Below are 19,884 nucleotides of genomic sequence, written 5' to 3' on the forward strand. Positions count from 1 at the left end.
AGAAGCTGCAGTTTACAATGCATGAACTGATTCCAGAACTCACGGAAAAATTTTTCCAAGTTAATTAATGCGAGTGAAAAGTTGGGTAGAATATACTTCTGGAGGAACAAAAAAGAAAGGAATAAAGAAAATCCCATTTTTGAAAAGTTTAATAGATTCCAATAGCTAAGCATTTTCTTCCATCTCCCCTGCTGAATTTAATGGGACTTGACAATGCTTCACTTTTTCTGGACCGTGTCCTAAATATTATTACCTGTTTGGAAGGAGCCGGACTGTCAGAAAAGCAAGTATCATTTCAAAAGCAAGGAGAGAAAGCCTTTGAGTTTATGCCTAGCAATGATATACTAAGCTGTGTGTGTAATTTTCATTTAATGTGAGATTAGAATAGTACATTAAATGGGATTTGATCATTAAAAACGTATTTGTGGGACTTTTCAATGCCTCTGTCAGTGATACATAACCCACATACGGCCATTAAATCTGAGCAAACAAATTGGAAATAATCATCATTTGGTTGTTGGTTAATTTGATTCTGATGTTTGTTAAAATGAAATAAGGTCTTCTCTTTCACTCCTGCTCTCTTCCCTTTTTTTTTTTTTTTTTTTGAGGAAAAAAAGCTGGAGGACTTGTTTCACCTCCTGAACTCTCTTTTTACGTGTTTACAATTCTGAAGGACTCATCACCGTTCGGAGAAAAAGACCTGTCAAGACACTGCGAACATAAAAAGATGCCTTATACTGAATCAAACCATTGTTCTAGCTAATAAACAAGCTAGATAGACAAGCATTAAATGTAATATTTATTTCTTGTGCTTCTTTGTTGGAACTCAAGGCAGAGTCCATGAGGTTTCCAAGTACCTCCAGACCCAGTTCTTCTTAGCTTCAGCATTATCTATGTTGTTGGATGTTCTGCCTTCATCAGGCCACAACTTGGCTTAACAGTATCCCTTCCAGGCTAGCAGCAACCCTCGGTAAACCCCAGAGGAGCCAATTCTAGGTAGGCAATCCCCTACCACCTGCTTCCATTTCCTGTCACTGCTTGGAGGGTATCAACAGAGAGAGAGTCCACCATGCCAGTAGTGTGATATCACTTCTGGGGAAATCTGGGATTGATATAAGTCCTCTTAAGGAGTCACCGAGAACTCTATAGTTTTACCATACAGTTTCCAGTGATTCCTAGAGAGATGCAGTGGCACTTCTGGGTCTTTTTGGGAAATAATGTCCCACTGTCACCAATGACACCAATGACTACCCCATGTCCCTGACCCTTGGCCTCCCACTGGTTACCCTAAAACAGTCTTTTCCCTGCACAACAGCTGCAATAAGTTTATGTTGAGAGGCAAAAGAGAGAAGATGCAACCTCCTGCATGCAAAATATAGGTCCTGCCTGAGCCAAAGGCTGTCCCCTAAACATATAAATGATGTCCACACCTCTAAAATGCTAAGATTCAAGATGGAGTAAGTTATAGGCATGTGCATTCAATGTAACCAGAACGGGGGTGGGGGAGGGACCCAATTTTCTGGGATATTCTACTGGGCTTGTACTGTTGCCTAGTTCTTTTCCCCCATTGCAACAAATGGAGGATGGGGGCATCTTCCTTGGGTGCCCATAGAATTGGACCCTTTGGCCCAATCATTTGGAAACTTCAGGGTTCTTTTGAGGAGTGCCCCCCCAAAAAAACCAGACCCCCCCCTTGCACATGCCTAGTAAGGAATCATTTGACTATATTGCTCATGAGAGTCTCTTCTGATCAGCAGTGGCTCTTCAGGCTCCTAGGAGGATAAATGGATTTCCAACCACCAGAAATCCTTTAAATGTGGGATGTTCTCATGCAAAGTATGGGTCCTACCATTGAGTTCTCAATAATCTCTGCAAACATAGAGTCAGAAGAGAGATCATCCTTCTCAATAATTTCTTCAAACTGGCTCTCCAGTTTGGCTCAAACTGGTTTTCAAGTAGATAATTTCCAAACAGCAGCTACTGGAAATGCTTTAATCAACCTTATATACCTATAAGTCAAAACTTCTCCCCTTTATGGTTAGATCACTCACTTTGGACATTAGGTCTACAAAACAATGTATCTGTGATTATCAGCAGTACATCTCATCTAGTCCAGCATGCTGTCTCATACAGTGGCCAACCGGTTCCTCTGGATGGCCTACGACAGGTTATAGAGGCAGTCCACATTCCACTATTATACTATGAAGAAGAAGAAGAGTTGGTTCTTGTATGCCATATTTCTCTACCCAGAGTCTCAAAGTGGTTTATAATTCCCTTCCCTTTCCTCTCCCCACAACAGACACCCTGTGAGGGAAGGGAGGCTGGGAGAGCCCTGATATTCTTGCTCAGTCAGAACAGTTTTATCAGTGCCGTGGTGAGCCCAGGGTCACCCAGCTGGCTGCATGTAGGGGAGAGCAGAATCAAACCCATCGTGCCAGATTAGAAGTCCGCACTCCTAACCACTACACCAACCTGGTATGGAGATGATGCAATGGTTTTATCAAATACACAAATAGGGCTAAAACATTTGCTATATCGTTTTTCAGACTACTGTGAGACAAACACTCTTACTCTGAACTTTGAAAAGTCCAAGGGGAAAAATGGAGACCAGCCAAATGGTGCATGAGAAGTAATCACATGGAAGAAGTGGAATGGTTAAAATAACTGAGAATACATTTTTATTAAAATACCAGATGGTCTAGCCATAGGAAACTCATTATTGAGGCTGCTAAGATTAGAACATCAGTAATTCTGTGCATTTATTTTACTAAAGTTGGCTAAAATGTTCCAATGGCTCTTAAGGTGTTCAGGGCCAAATTGAGTGCCCAACTCCTTTATGGAATCCAGATTTGGGTTAATGCCTATAATCAGACAACTGAGAACATTCCATCTATTTTTTTTTCCATAAAATCTTGGGCATCCCCGCTTGCATTTTTTACACAACCATATACCTCGTAACTAATCAGATCCGGTTGGCTACATGCCTTGAAACATAAAAATTGTGGATTCATCTTCATTGTCATGCAGAGCCAAATAGCCCTATTTCCTAAATGTTATCTGACCATCAGAGTCTGGAGAAGCTAAAATTAATTGAAGAGAAAATTAATTCTATTGGATTATCCATAGAATTATTACACTCTCTTCTGGAAAGGTGTGTTGTGATCAAAAACAGACTCCTAGACATGGAATTTCAAGAACTGAGATGCCCCCTTGGCAAGGAATAGATGCTCACCTTGGAGAATGGGGATTGAAAAAGATGAGCAATGTTTAGTGTCCTATTTCTTGAGTCTCTCTGACCTGGGTGCATTATGCATCACAGGAAACCTCGCAGAAAGACTGCCTTCGCAACAAGACACTGGTGTTTTTATTTCTGCACGTGGAGCCGGTTTTGCCATGGAAAAGCCACCATTGCATTTTTGCTTATGCACAGCATCCTCCTCCACCCTGAGCAGCCACAGCATCTTTTCAGTGCAGTATTTAAAACTAGCTTTAAAACAACCCTTCTTTTACAATGGTCAAGAAAATGCCTGTTTTGGCATGCATAAATGCTAGCGTGTTTTGGATCTCGTCCCCTGTCCAACCGTGCGCCAAGGAGGGAAATGGACAGCCTCTAGCCCCTCATCCACCAATGGGAGCATGAGACGCCCCTTGTTCAGCACATACTCTCCCACCTCTGCTATGACAACATTACACCAGAAGAAAATTAATGTATTCATTCCCTCAGGGGCATTTGCAAGTATTTCAATCCACTGTCTACAAGTTACAGCCTACTTCTGAGGGGGAAAGGCTGTGATGTTTTCCAAGGGCCCCCACAGAAATCTCTTGTTGAGGTCCATGAACTACAATTCTCATACAGCCCTGCCAGTAGCATGTGCCAGAGTGGCAGTCATGTGACATATAAGAACCAACTCTTCTTCTTCTTCTTCTTCTTCTTCTTCTTCTTCTTCTTCTTCTTCTTCTTCTTCTTCTTCTTCTTCCTCTTCCTCTTCCTCTTCCTCTTCCTCTTCCTCTTCTTCTTCCTCTTCTTCTTCTTCATTGCAGCTGACCATGGCCTGACAATGAGCATCTAGCACAATGGAGAAATTGCCCCCCCCCCACACACACGCACAAACACAAACATGCACACACTATTTGCCGTGGTAAGTTTTTCCTTGCAGAAAAAAATGACCATCTTTAAAAAAATGATGATTTAAAAGGGTCGGCATGCTGGCTTCGATGAAAACCTTTACATGCATAAGCCACCTTGGACTTGCAAAGAGCTAATATGCTGGCAACATTCCATGGATTGCCCTCCGCCCTTTTAAGTGGGAGATTCAATAAACCTCCTTATAAACAGAGAGTTGGTTGGTCCTTATGGGCTACAAAAGATAGATTCTTTAGCACATGCTTTTTTCTTGTCTGTTTTACGTTAGAATCTGTTTTAAATGCCTTAGTCCACTACTCAGTAAACACCACTCAGAGGATCAGAAGGTCGTCTTTTTGAGGCCCTAGTATTCTATTCGCTTTTATCTATATTTGTTGCATGGCTCATGATATGATAGGAGGTCCTTTTACACATATTGGGCAATTTCAAGTGTTCTGTTTGAAAAGGTTTAAGTTTTTGAGGTTTTATAGCATCATCCTTTAGTGATCATAATCCCTTAAAGTGTAATTACACATTAATAATTGAATTAATCGATTTTGGGGGACATAATTGTAATAGTATTGATATGTTATTTTCTGCTAATAAAGGCTACAGAATGGCTGAGGTTATAGAAGCTGAGACCTTCCTGAGACCTTGGGCATGAGGTGCATCAAAGAATGGATCTATTTAGTCCAGCATCCTGTCTCACACAGCTGCCAATCAGTTCCTCTGGAGGGCTAGGAACAGGGAATGAAAGCCAAGGCCTTCCCCAGATGTTGCCTCCTGTCTCTGGGATTCAGAGGATTAGTGCCTCAGAATGTGGAGGATAAGGACATCAGAAGAGTTCTGCCAGATCAGACCAATGGTCCATCTAGTCCAGCATCCTGTCACACACAGTGGCCAACCAGGAATAGAGGTTGAGGCCTTAATAAGAACATCAGAAGAGCCCTGCTGGATCAGACCAGGGGTCCATCTAGTACAACATCCTGTCTCACACAGTGGCTAACCAGTTCCTCCGGACAGCCAACAACAAAGCAAAGAGGCTGAGACCTCCCCTGATGTCACCTCCAGGCTCTGGGATTCAGAGGTCTAGTGCCTCTGAATGTGGAGGTTCCCTTCAGTCACCATGGCTAGCAGCCATTAATAGACTATTTCATGAATCTGTCTAATCACCTTTTAGTGCTATTTCTTCCTGTGACCATCACAAAGTCCTCTGGCAGTGAATTCCATATTTGACTCACTCTCTCTGTAAAGTAGTATTTTAATTTGTCCAACATGAACCTTCAGTTTTATTAGACGCCCTCAAGTTCTAATATTTTGGAAGAGGGAGCAAAATGATTCTCTGTCAACTTGCTCCACCGCATGCCTCAGTTTATAAAGCTCTATCACATCCCTCTGTAGTTGTCTCTTTTCTAAACGCAAAAGTCCCAGATTCTTCAGCCTTTCCTCATAGGGAAGGGACTCCAACCCCCAAATCATCTAGGTTTCCCCCATTATACTTTTACAGTGTCACTTTTGAGATACAGTGACCAGAACTGTAGGCAGTATTGCCAGCAAGGCCACACAGGGGTAGTCAAACTGCGGCCCTCCAGATGTCCATGGACTACAATTCCCAGGAGCCCCTGCCAGCATTCGCTGGCAGGGGCTTCTGGGAATTGTAGTCCATGGACATCTGGAGGGCCGCAGTTTGACTACCTCTGCCATAGATCTATACCAGGACATTATAATATTGGACGCTCTGCCAGTCCTACAGCTGAGGCCCAAAAAGAGTGCTGAAATCCTGGCCTCCCTGCTCAAAACACCAGCCAAACTACTTCTGAGTCTGCATATTTGATCTATATCAAACTTTCTGCTACAAGAACAGTTTTTTTTTTAACTAAGGGATCCATTATGTTTTTAATATAAATGTTCTATTGTTTTTAAAAATGTTGTTACCTGCCGTGCATGCTAGAGCAAACATGGGCTATAAATAATCATTATAATAATTACTACTACTACTACTACTACTACTACTACTACTACTACTACTAGTAGTAGTAGTAGTAGTAGTAGTAGTAGTAGTAGTAGTAGTAGTATCTTGCTAGATAAACCTGCTCCTTCATTGGCTGTTGGAACAGAATTCTGGGAGAGTTTAGTTTTAATTAAATTAGCCAGGTTGTTAGCGTGGGTGGCAAAGAAGACAGAGATGTCTGCAAGTGGACATTTAGGGTCTGAGTTTGTTTTGTTGAGAATCAAGAGTGCTTTGGAAATGCCTTGTCCAATCCGAGTACAGCTATCCAACTGGCAGACTATAAAGCAATACTTTTGGACCTTATTCAGGTTCCTTGATTTGCCAAAGAAGGAACGGTGGTGGTGGTGGCAGCAGTGGTTGGGGGGGGGGGAATTGAATTGGGCAGTTGGAAGTAGACTGAAGAGCAAAATGAAATGTGTACATTTGGCTAGGCACTACAAAGAGGACTGCTCCAGGCTGCAATCATATATGTGTTTACTTGGAAGAAAAGCCCCACTTAATTAACTGGGATTCACTTTGGTGTTAGGATGAACTGGACTGAACTGCAGAGCACTACTTAGGGAAACCTCCTCTGCTTTCAAAAGGTGGCACGTCTTGCCAGAATTTATTGGGAGAAGCTCATCTCATTGATGAATCTCTATAAGGGAGAGGGAAATCTGTAGGACTGGCGAGGCGTTCCAGTGCTGGGTCAGATATAGTCCACTGAATCTCAGCAGAGATGTATTATTTGATCACAGCCAATATTAAAGGGGGAGGGGGAGAGCTGCCATGATTCATCAGGGAGGGGGAAATGCTTCCCTCCCCTTGACTCCCTTTTCCTCCCCATTTGCTCTGTTTCACTCCATACTTTCTTTCCCTTTCCTCAATTCTTCCCCCTCCCCAGCCTTTCAATTATATGTTTCAGGTCGAGTCCAGTTGACCCTACTTTTAAAAACATGGCTTTTTACATTTATCTAATATTTTTTTCTAAAGTACATTTTCCCAGACAGCTTGGGAGTTACTCCCAGGTTAGTTACTCCCAGGTTCACAGAACCTGCCCCCCTTGGTGGGTTTTTGTCTGCATCAGACAGCAGGATTGCCAGGCCCCCCTCCCCGGCAACTGGGGGCAGGTATTCACCGAGAGCATCATGGAGACCATCATAGGGACAAATGTAAAGTTCTGTATTTAGGTAGGAAAAATCAAATACACCAATATAGGAAGGGAACTTGTCTTGGCAGTAGCATGTGCGAAAAGGATCTAGGAGTCTTAGTAGAGCATACATTGAACATGAGTCAGCAGTGTGACTCAGTGGCTAAAAAGGCAAATGGGATTTTGGGCTGTATCAAACGGAGTATCGTGTCCAGATCACAGGAGGTGATGCCACCGCTGTACTCTGCTCTGGTTTGGCCTCACTTGGAGTACTGTGTTCAGTTTTGGCTCCCCCAGTTGAAGAGGGATGTAGACAAACTGGAGCGTGTCTAGAGGAGGGCAACAAAGATGGTGAGGAGTTTGGAGACCAAGATGTATGAAGAAAGGTTGGGGGAGCTTGGTCTGTTTAGCCTAGACAGGAGATGACTGAGAGGGGATCTTCAAGTATTTAAAAGGGTACCATATAGAGGATGGAGCAGAATTGTTCTCTCTTGCCCCGGAGGGACAGACCAGAACCAATGGGATGAAATTAATTGAAAAGAAATTCTATCTAAACATCTGGAAGACGTTCCTGACAGCTAGAGTGGTTTCTCAGTGGAACAAGCTTCCTTGGGAGGTGGTGGGTTCTCCATCTTTGGACATTTTTAAACAGAGGCTAGATAGCCATCTGATGGAGATGCTGATTCTGTGAAGACAAAAGCATGGCAGGTTACAGTAGATGTACGAATGGAATGCATAGTGCAAGGGGTTAGACTAGATGACCCATGAGGTACCTTCCAACTCTATGATTCTATGATTCTGTGATTTGACATACAGCGATGTTCCTGCATCACTGCTCACATAGCTCCTTCTGGCATGTTGGGGCAACTCTCTGGTATATGGGCAAATACCAAATTCACCGTAAACTGCCCTGAGCTGCAAAGGGAGCATGCTATATAAACAAACAAACAAACAAACAAACACTCTATGAGAAATTTGGCTTCTACCATAGAGGTTTGGCCCAAACACCAGAGTGCCGCTCCAATGTCCAGGATGTGATGACATCAGTTCCAGGACACATGGGCAGTGATATAGACCTATCACTGCATATTGGATGGTTATCCCTCTTTGGAGGGGGGCATGCTTCTCCTGCTGGGCAGCTATTAGGCAGTGGGGAGACAAGGGCTGTCAGTGGGGGACTCTTGCCTTCACTGAAGGCCACTATTAAGCTCATGTAACTACTATTTATTTGAGAACTCCATTCAAGACAGGAAAGGAAAGAAGATAGCCCCTAATCTCATCTTGCTAGTTGGATGGAGAAAGATGCAGGAGGCCTCCCTATGCTCATCACATTGCAGGCAGGCAAGATGGGGAGACCAAGAAGAAGCAGGAAACAGGAAGTTCTCCCTAAGTGACTCAGCCGAGCCTTAAAGGGGCAACATCAGAGATATTGAAAAGGTGAGGGGTCATTGTTCCTATCTATCTCACTGACTCTATGGTAGGGAATCTTCTCCAGCTGCAGGTTGAGGCAAGAGACACCACACAGGGTACAGCTTCCAACACTAAGTGTTGGTGGAGTTTACCTATGCAAAGGGGTGGAGCAACAACTTTGTAAAGAATCAGTGGTTTTATTCAGAAGAGAAGCATCGGTCTAAAGAACAGAGGAGAGGCAGTAGGCTTGGGCAGCTACAAAAATAAGGAAGAGCTGGCCCAATACTATTGCTGACCTATATTGGATCCCCATAGTAGATTTAGATTTATCTTATTATACGGTCAAAGACCAGCAAGTCATAAAGTTCGACATCAAAGATTTAGCTTACAATGGGAGAAAAATATAGCAGACTCTGATTAGTATAAAAGCCATAAAAATCATTGGGTAAGTTTAAAATTATATAAATTTGATTCTAGCCCTGTGCACACTAGCAAACAATGGGTTTTACAACCTATAGCAAGAAACTGGGACTGTAAATTACTGGTTTCCATCTTCCAATAACTGCCTATCATTTTCCAGATTAGAGTGACAATTGACCAGCAGAGGGGTAATTCGCTTATTGCGAACCTCTGAATAAAATGGGCAGCATAGGAGTACATGATCTACACCAGAAGTCAGGGGTAGTCGAACTGCGGCCCTCCAGATGTTCACGGACTACAATTCCCACAAGCCCCTGCCAGCATTCGCTGGCAGAGGCTTGTGGGAATTGTAGTCCGTGGACATCTGGAGGGCCGGAGTTTGACTACCCCTGCCAGAAATAATCAAACTGCAGCCTTCCAGATGTCCATGGACTACAATTCCCATGAGCCCCTGCCAGCATTTGCTGGCAGGGGCTCATGGGAATTGTAGTCCATGGACATCTGGAGGGCTGCGGTTTGACTACCCTTGATCTACACTTTCAATCTCCCCAAATAGACAAGGGCAGAATCTTTCCTCAATAGGGATTTTTCTATTCCATTGTTCTAGCACCACAGAAGTCAAGACTTTGCATCTTGCAAGAATGAAGGCCTTTTTGTGGCTATGTAGTTCCAAGAAAAAGAGGTAAACAGCCAGTGTTACTATATATTTAGATACTGAAGGAGAAAGGAAAAAAGGTACCCTTTCTATGTCTTGCTGCTGTTCTATAACCAGCATCCTTTGTTTAAAGTACTCTTTGCTTGTTCATATTCTAAAGCCAGGATCATAAAAGAAGAAAAAGCCAGGCTCGCAAGCTTTCCAAGAATAGTCTTTGACCAGATGGTCTGAAAGTTGTCCAGGAATAGCAGTGGAGTCAACCGATGTGGGAAGACGTTGATCTTCAGTCAATGGGTTAAGGAGGCGATGCATACCTTGGCTTCCCCCCTGGCCTTGCCAGTCTCGAGATGGAATAGTACAGATGCACTGGGACATCAATATGGCAATAATAAATCCAGTCTCTTCACTTTTAGATGTTTTTTAAATTCTTACTTCATATAAGTCACAATGTGTTTTGCCTGCTGGCTTTGTCAAGGGACAAATCTTAAGAAATACAAATATGATATTAGCAGTTGTACAACAATAATTATTAAATAAATATAATACACATAGAAATGTCATAAATGCGTACTATTAGTGTTTCAGACAAACTTCATATAAGCAAATACTTGTCTCGAGTTGGAGCAATTCTTTGACACACATCTGGGGACTTGCAGGGCTGCTCTTAGGAATTTTGTTTGCACACACTCAAGAAGGACAAATTGAGATGAAGACGGCCCAGTCATAGTCCCATACATTGTAACTGGGCTACAGTTTTGGCTTCAAAAAGCTTTAAAGCTTTGGGTATATAATGCCTGCCCCTAGTCTGCAGAAATGTAATAATCTTAAAGGCAGACTTCTGGCCAATGTCTGCTACATGTATATGATGGGCTTTTCTTGAGCCAGAGGCCTGAAAGATTGTGCCAAGATATTTAAACGCGGTCACCTGCTCTATTGAGTGACTGTCTGTACTCCAATCTTCTCAGTTTTGGTTTCTTAATAAAGGCCATGATTTTTGGGTTTTAATAGCTTATTTATAAATGACCCTCCCTGCAATAACGGGTTATTGGACCACCCTGTCAAAATTCATTTAAAAGATCAGCAAATGCCGGAAAAAATGTGCTAAGAATACAGAAACTGATTTAGACCATCAGGTATAAAACCTAAACATAATTAAAACACCGTCCGCTAAGTATCGAATCAATTGATCGGAGGAGATGCTTTCTGTCCTGTGTATATACTGCACAGTTTAATAGCAGCTGCACAGAACTTGACAATGTGGAGAGTTTTTTGACTGTTTTCATCGTTAAGAAGTTTCTTAACTTTACCTATTGAGGAAGGTCTTTGGAGAACTGGCTGTATTAAATTGCCTCTGATGGTGTTATAAATAGGACACCGCAAGAGTACATGTTCTGTTGTTGAATAGAGACATTCCGTCCTTATCAGTAACTGTTAGTTCTGTTTGCAGAACCAGGCCTATCAGTCCAGGTTCCCCAGTGATGAAGACCTCTGTTCAAATCACAAATTCTTAAGTAATCATAATCAAGTGCCATCAAGACACTACACAAGGTTGTGAAATTATCCCTGATATCTTTTTTTTAAGCAACAACAACATTTTTATTGGAATTTTAGAAGCAATAACATAAAAGGTCTGAATAAAGAAGGAAAAATCAAGAAAAGGAAAGAAAGGAAAATGATGGGTAAAATAGAAGAACATCAGCTAATTTTCCAGTTTCTCAGTGACAGAAATATATACAGTTAACAATTCAATCAAAACAGGAAAAAATCACTTACCTACTCTAAAATTATTACAAATCTATCAGGGGGTGGGGAAATGCTCTTCCTTTTGAACTCTCTAATGACCCTATTATCAGCACCTTCAGCCAGGAGGGGGAAATTTCTTTCCCTTAATCCGCAAAACCATAAATCATCAACTCATTTTTTTTCTCACTTTCATGCAAAAAGTCAATAAGGGGTTTCCAATTAGCAATGAGTGAAGTGATTATCTTTCCTCTAATCAGAGAAGGAAGCACAGCCGTTTCTGCCAACGCCAACATTTTTAATAGCCAGTCGTCTCCTGTATTCATTCGCAAAGTTTTCCAGTTTTGAGCACATGTGTCGATCTCCTATTACAGGCTGGTTAATTTGGCCATTTTTGAAAAGTCTGCCAGTTTTTCCATCCAGGCCATGATTCTCTGAAGGCCTCCCAGTCTTTAACCAAAATCAATCTCGCCAATGTTGTAGTATAGAAAAAAAGAACCTCCACTTGATGCAGCAGATTTTCTGGACAGACACTTAAATAACATATTTTCAGGTTTCATGGGAAATTTAACGTTGAACATAGATTCTAATAAAGAATGAACTTTAGCCCAGTACAACTCCACCACATAGTACAAACCTTAGTACAACTCCACCACATATGAAAAAAGGAACCAGGTTTATCATTACATTTCCAACAATTATCATTTGATATTTTACTTATGACCTTAGGAGTAATGTACCAACAGTAAAACATTTCGTACCACTTCCCTCGTAAGGATTGACGTAAGAGGAGAGCGACGAGGATGATCTGGGGCCAAGGGACCAAGCCCTATGAAGATAGGTTGAGGGACTTGGGAATGTTCAGCCTGGAGAAAAGGAGGTTGAGAGGGGACATGATAGCCCTCTTTAAGTATTTGAAAGGTTGTCACTTGGAGGAGGGCAGGATGCTGTTTTTGTTGGCTGCAGAGGAGAGGACACACAGTAATGGGTTTAAACTTCAAGTACAACGATACAGGCTAGATATCAGGAAAAAATTTTTCACAGTCAGAATAGTTCAGCAGTGGAATAGGCTGCCTAAGGAGGTGGTGAGCTCCCCCTCACAGGCAGTCTTCAAGCAGAGGTTGGATACACACTTTTCTTGGATGCTTTAGGATGCTTAGGGCTGATCCTGCGTTGAGCAGGGGGTTGGACTAGATGGCCTGTATGGCCCCTTCCAACTCTATGATTCTATGATTCTATGATTCTATGACATTTAGACCAATTATGCATGGGGTGGAATGCCTGAGCAGGCGGCAACAGGGCTTCGGGGCAAAACCCCAATTATGCACGATGCCGGGTGCCGCTGAGCCCTGGCCCAACTCAGGCCCTTAGAAGGCCCATGGTAAGGGAACGTGGCATCTTCTGCATTCCCCGAGGTACTGTGGGTGTCGGCGAGGGCTAGGTTGGACCAGGTCAGCTTCATGCATAATGCAAATCTTCTCCCCCAACCTATGACATCCTTGCAGGGATGCCTCTCACCAACGTCAGCTCTGCGGAGCCACGGAGCTGATCAGGGCATCTCCCCACCCCACCTTGTTGGGAGGGCAGCATGCCACTCCTCTACCAGTGAGCGGTGGGGGCCCCATGCCCCTGCCCCCCACTCCTCCCCCCACTGCCACCACCGCACCGGAGTGCACCCAGCACTTTCTACCCCACAGTGCATGTGCACAGCCGTTACGGTGGGGCAGTCGGTGTATACCAGGGGGGCCCTCGTGCATACATGGGGAACAGCAGGGTATCCCACTCTGCCGCAACAGAACAGTGGCTGCCACAGTGCATAATCAGTCTTAGTGAGCTTAGGTACTTTAAACCATCATCTTTCCCATACTTCCAATGGGATATTACACTGCAAATTTTGCATCCAAATTTTGCTCGGTTTCAGTTTCAAATTTCAGTTTATACAATTGACCTTGCAAGTGTGGCTTACTTTGAAATACAATATTTTCAAATTCCAGGAGAGTTGCTGTAATATCTGTCTGTTTCCCAGATTCTAATTTGAATCTTGATACTAATTGATTATATTCCATAGGCTGATCCTTCATTTAACAAGGGTGATCTTCATGCCCCCTTCCAACTCTAAGATTCCACGAATCCTAAGTGAAACTAAAATAAAACCCAACTGAATGCTGTCTTTATCCACCCTGAGCCTAGCTAAGGATGTCCTTGTGGTGGAATGGCCAGGCCGGCCCTCTCCTGCTTTTTTAAACACAGCTGTCTGCTGCTCCTTTTCCATTAGCAATGTCTAATTTTAAGGAAGCACTTTGAGATTTCAATAAGGGAATTGCAGCCTCTCCCAGCAGGTCCTCAATCTCTCAATGTTTATCCTATCAGCCGAGTCCCTGGCAGCCTTCATCCCAGGATGTTTGTCTATTAAATTAAGAGAGTTTCAGACCAAGAGAAGCCATTTAGAAGCAGTAAATCACACAGCATCCGACACTCACTGAGGTCTCTCAGTGTTACATTACTTATTCTTTTTATCCACTGTCACATAACAATTGGTGGATGTCTTCTGTTTGCATCCTCTCCTCCGTGCTGATCAATGCTTGCTTCAGGAGGTCGCAACTACTTGCAGACAACCAAGTCAGATCATTGGCATATCCCACTCAACATTGTCTTCTCTGCATGGCAGTGGGTCTCCCAGAAAAGTATTTCCCAACATCTGGTAACTGAGACCTCAGAAAGGACAGCAATAGAATCTAGGGTGGTCCCTAGGAATCTTTCATGTAGTCCCTGGAGACTCCCCACTGTTACAGTGGATCTCCAGATGATCATGATTCGTTCCCCATGGAGAAAATGGCTGCTTTGGAAGGCAGACTCCATGGCAGATGTGGTCAAACTGTCCCATCACAAGAGCCATAGTTTAGGCCACTCGTTCTCTACAGTATTATACCCTGCTGAGGCTCTTCCCCTCCCCTAATCCCACTCTCCCAGGCTTCATCCCTCAAATCTCCAGGTATTTCCAACCCAAAGCTGGCAACCCTTCTTGAAGCTAGGACCTGGGTAAATGCAGAACCTAGGTTCTGTGACTGGGGACACTTTCACACAAGCTAAATAAGGCCCTTTCTATCGACTTTGGCAACTGTTTGCAGGTTCACACGATAAAACCCAGTCACAAAGTGTATTGAAAGGGTATTATTGTGTGTGTGTAAGAAAGCATCCTAGGTAAATGACATAGGAACCCTAAACTACCTTACAGCATCCTAAACCCATTGATTGCAGTGGATTCAGCAGGGAGTATTTCTTCTTTTGAATTGGTGGTGCTAGAAAGGGCTCTCAAGTCACAGCTGGCTTACAGCAACTCCATAGTGCTTTCAAGGCAAGACATGTTCAGAGTTGGTTTGCCATGGCTCTGCATCACAACTCTGGTATTCCTTGAAGGTCTCCCACCCAAATAAAAAGCTTCACTTCTGAGATCTGATGAAATCCAGCTCATGTGGACTATCCAGGTCAGGGCTTTTGAACTGTTAATTTAGGCAAATAGTATCAAAGCTAATTTTGTAAAAAGGGCTTTGGAAGGGGCAGCAGGCAGGAAGGGTCCTGCAGAATGTGGTGGCTGCCCGGCTTCCCCCACTCACTGGCAGGCAAGAGGCCTGGGAGCAGGGTGACCCAGCCATGAGGGCACCCACAGTGGTGCACAGCCCCCTGGCCTCCCCTGCTCTCTAGAGACCAGAAGGCCTGGGAGTGCAGTGGCCTAGCCACAGGGGGCTGAGCTGCCAGTGCCTACAAGGCACTGTGCTGACCTGCTCCTACCGTGTGCTCTGTTGTGGCTGTTTCTTCCCATCTGGAGGTATCAGCTGTAAACTGTACTGCTCTGTGATGATAAGAACCATTCCATGTGAAACTGACAGATTCCGCCTCTATAATTGCTCTACATTTCTTTTCCCATTGTCTTTGGCAATACAGGAGTCTTGTGATGCCTTTTGTACTATTCTGAATAAACTACTAGGTTTCTAACCAGAACTTTGAGTTTGCCTTCATTTGGGAGATTTGCCACGGAACATGACAGTCAAGTCTACTAGAATGAGCAGAGATCCCCCACTTTCTGGATGTGCTCAAACTCCCTCCCAACTCATCCCAACCCAGAAGAATGTAGGTTTTTAGCGCAACATGCTGACATCACCTGGAAGTGACATCAGCACAGCAAGGTCGTCAGGAAAGAGTGATGCTCTGGTATAGGGGCAAAACTCTATGGTTTGAAACATATTCTACCATAGAGACTTGCCCAAAAGCCAGAGTGTTGCCCCTGATGACTCTGATATGTTGACATCACTTCCATGAAAGCTCCCCAAAAGCACCCGCATCTCAGGCTGGCAACACCAATATACCTGGCGACCCTAGTCCTACCTGGAGGCTATATGCAGCCGCCTTATACAGTTGGTCCATCAAGTTTAAGATAATGCCTGCTCTGAAAGACAGCAGCTCTCCACTGCCTCAGAGAGTGTTTCATTCCTCACATTTCTCATTGAGGTTCTTCAGATGGAAATGCTGAAGTTTTAATGTGGGGGCCTTAGGCTACCCAGCGAGGGCTCCTGCCTGATCTGAAATCTGAGTCTAGAATTATGTATTGGTCTAAGCTCATAGTCAATCAGCTCTACCCAGAATTATTATTATTATTATTGTTGTTGTTGTTGTTGTTGTTGTTGTTGTTAATCATAATCATATAAAGGTAAAGGTATCCCCTGTGCAAGCACCGAGTCATGTCTGACCCTTGGGGTGATGCCCTCCAGCGTTTTCATGGCAGACTCAATACGGGGTGGTTTGCCAGTGCCTTCCCCAGTCATTACCGTTTACCCCCCAGCAAGCTGGGTACTCATTTTACCGACCTTGGAAGGATGGAATGCTGAGTTGACCTCGAGCCGGCTTCTGGGATCAAACTCCCAGCCTCATGGGCAGAGCTTTCAATCTGCATGTCTGCTGCCTGACCACCCAGCGCCATAGTATTCTTCTAATGTACTGGCTCCTGAAACAGAAATGAGAGGAAAGCTAAAATCAGTTCAGAAATGCATGCTAGACAGAATAAAGGATGAAGGGCGAAGTGGGAAAGGATTCCTTGTTTCCTCTGCAGATTCTCAGCAAAGAACTCATTTGGGAGAACGCTTTTGGCGGAGGAGCATGAGGCATTCAGATAGCGACGAGGTCACTCATCCACTCCAATACCTCTACAGCTGTGGTAGATGGACTTGGGTCTCTGAGCAAAACAAATATCGCTTGTGATGCTCTTCTTAATAGACTCCCACAGCGTTGGGCCCTGCCAGCGACACCATGTGCCATCGGTTTTTGATGATCAAATCCATCCATCACTGCCGCGTACCAGGAGGTTCAACTTGCATGTTCCTCTGCGGAACAAGAATGTAGCCTACAGTGATCTTCCTTTGTATATTTATAGCCAGAGAGAACCTTCCAGAACAGTGTCAATTGAGGGATCGTAGAACAGTGGATGAGTTCACGGAGGGTTTCAGCAGCAATCTTTTCTCAAGAAAGGGCCCATTTTTCAACAACTCCTCTTTGCAGGCAGATGTCTTCACAGCTGACAGTTTTATTACACTCCATTTTTCAAAAGGCTGGGGCTACTGGTTGCGATTTAAAATATGACAAGCGAGCACAAGCAAAGGGCTGAGTTATTAGAGGGAATTGTAGAACCTCTTTGTAGAAGCCCGGGATCCATTGGAAGTGATGGAAAATTGAGACCTAGTTCTTCGCAGCTGAGGTGGGTGACCTAATTTACGTTCCCCTGCTTCATACTGTGGGAAGAAGTGCATTGAAGTGAATGCTCTTCCATTTCAAAATCTCCACACGTGGAAAATAAGCAAATCAGGGGAAAGGATTCTAATCTAGACTTCTCTCTGACATGCTAGATCGAAGTCATTTTTTTTTCTTAATTCAGAATGTTAAATATTGTAAGGCTAAATATCGTATAGTTAGTTCCAATGCTTCAGTACAACCACCAAAGGTCCCCTGTTCCCAAGGGCAATCTTGGAGTGTGGTATACCAATTCAATAATTACAAAGAGCAATAATGTTATAACACCATAACATTGTAAAAGCAAGCAAGCAAGCAAGCAAGCAAGCAAGCAAGCAAGCAAGCAAGCAAGCAAGCAAGCAAGCAAGCAAGCAAGCAAGCAAGAAAGAAAGAAAGAAAGAAAGAAAGAAAGAAAGAAAGAAAGAAAGAAAGAAAGAAAGAAAGAAAGAAAGAAAGAAAGAAAATACCAAGAGCTATATGAAGAAACAATTGCATGCACATGGCATCAAAACCCATTCACCCAAAGGGGGAAAAAAAACAAGAAAGGAACTTCATGGACATATAATTATATGGAAAAGATTAAATGATACCACTCTACTTGTTCTGTCCCCACGCTATAACACTACTCTATTATAATGGAGGGGGATTGTGTTGTAATGCACTCAACATTATGCTCGGGAAAAAAAAATGATTGCCCAGGGGACAACTGGGGGGTGGGGTGGTAGATGGGGTGAACATGTGACATTCATGACACAAAATGGTGGAAGTCAAATTTGAATTTGGGAATTCTTCACTGGAAAACAGCAAGTTGAGATCTGGAGGGAAGAAGAAATTGCTGTAAGGGGGTAAGTGTTGTAAAGTTTGGATCTAGTCCTAGGGAGGCAAAATTTTGTATGGGAAGTTTTGCCTTGTTCTTTAAGAATGCCAATGTGGGAGTTTGCTTTTGTGCAGACATGGTATGACTCAAGGTCATTCAACTAGCAGAGTGCTCCAGGTGAAGGATGGTTTCTACCTCTCTTCCGTTCCAGTACTAATCCTGACCAGCTCAGCTTCCAAGTCCTGATTAGCTCAGGCTAAACTGGGCTACTAGGGCAGTTAAAGGGGCTGAACACTGACTTGGATCACTCAGATTCAACTGGGTAGCCATGTTGGTCTGAAACAACACAACTAAAATAATCAGAATCCCATGGCACCTTTAAGACCAACAAAGATTTATTTGTGAGCTTTCAAGTGCAAGGACTCTTCCTCAGGCTTAGCCTCATCTTGTCAGCTCTCAGAAGCTAAGCAGGGTCCACCCTGGTCACTATTTGGATGGGAAATGACCAAGAAGAAGGAGAGTTGGTTTTTATACTCTGCTTTTCACTACCCAAAGGAGTCTCAAAGTGCTTACAGTTGCATCCCCTTCCTTCTCCCCCCCCCAGCAGACACCCTGTGATAGAGGTGAGGCTAAGAGAGCTCTGAGAGAACTAGAGATTGGATTAGCTGTTCTTGTGCATCTTTCCCCATGTATTTTTAAAATTATTCCTTCCCCCCCAAAACACATATTTAGGCTCCCTTCTTGCAGTTAGCTCTACTTCCTGAGGCACAATTCCAAGGGTACCCACAAGCTCAAATAGTTTGGCGATCAGACAGTCTCCCATCCAGTTACTTAGCTCCAGGGGCATCAAGTCCTCCCCGTCGTCTCCTCTCCAGACAGTGACCTAGTTCCCAACCCACTCAGCTCATGAAGCTCGCTGCATCACCTGGTGCTGGTGCTGTCTGAGATGTTCTGGATGTTTCGGCAGCCGCAAAATAATGCCACAATGGGCTCCCTAATGTTCTGTGGAATAAAAGACCTTTTACACAAAAATTGGTCTCTTAAGGAACAGAGCCGATTGTTTTCCTTCTTTGCCCTGCAGTTTGAAAATCCTCAGAAAACACGATTTCTCCCCCTCCCCTGGGAGGGAATTGGCAGTTCTCCAACAAAGAAGCTCGGGATTCAAGTCTGCCTCTTCTGCCATTCTCACCACAAGCGATGATGTATCAACTCCAACCAATAATCTGTCTCTTCCTGCCCTCCTCCTGACCCATCTATATTTTTTGTGCATGAGGCTTAAATAATGAAATGGTTTTATTAAGGTGAGGAACAACTTTGTAAAGAAGTCAGGAGGGAGAGAGAGAGAGAGTGCCCTAACTGTCTAACTGACTAGCTGTGTGGTGGCAATGAGTGTGGCAGTATGCTCAAAGGTGCAGGAAGTCTCCAACTGAGCAAATCAGAGCCCAGGAGGAAATTACTTGAAAAATATTAGTTCCTAAACTCACATCTCCTCCAGTGCCCCCTGTAGGATATTCCACGTGTGCTCTTGAATCATGCACACTACAGATCTTGCATATTCCAACAGCATTCAGCCTGAGAGGAAGGGGTGTACCAGTTTAGTGCTATAGACCCAGGGTCAGCCTTTTTCAACCTATTGACTACAGAGAAACCCCTGAAATGTTTTTTTTTCCAGACTTTGAGGACCCCCTTCAAAGAAGTGAAGAAGAAAGTGGAGGAGGAGGAGGAAGAGGAGGAGGAGGAGAAGGAGAAGGATGAGAAGAAGAAGAGTTGGTTCTTATATGCTGCTTTTTTCTACCAGGAA

At 43.7% G+C, this 19,884-nt stretch overlaps 1 long non-coding RNA gene across 1 annotated transcript in view; it reads right to left on the minus strand.

The window, feature by feature from the left end:
• Positions 1-11,453: 11,453 nt before the first annotated feature.
• LOC143822004 (uncharacterized) overlaps positions 11,454-19,884 on the minus strand; it is a 35,033-nt gene continuing 26,602 nt past the window's right edge. The window contains exons 2-3 of the long non-coding RNA XR_013226010.1: positions 16,351-16,487; positions 11,454-12,448 (exon numbers count right to left, since the gene is read on the minus strand). This is a non-coding gene — a long non-coding RNA (uncharacterized LOC143822004). The remainder of the gene's footprint in view (positions 12,449-16,350; positions 16,488-19,884) is intronic.

This window comes from Paroedura picta, chromosome 12 (genome assembly GCF_049243985.1).
Source record: "Paroedura picta isolate Pp20150507F chromosome 12, Ppicta_v3.0, whole genome shotgun sequence".
NCBI classification, from domain to species: Eukaryota; Metazoa; Chordata; class Lepidosauria; order Squamata; family Gekkonidae; genus Paroedura; species Paroedura picta.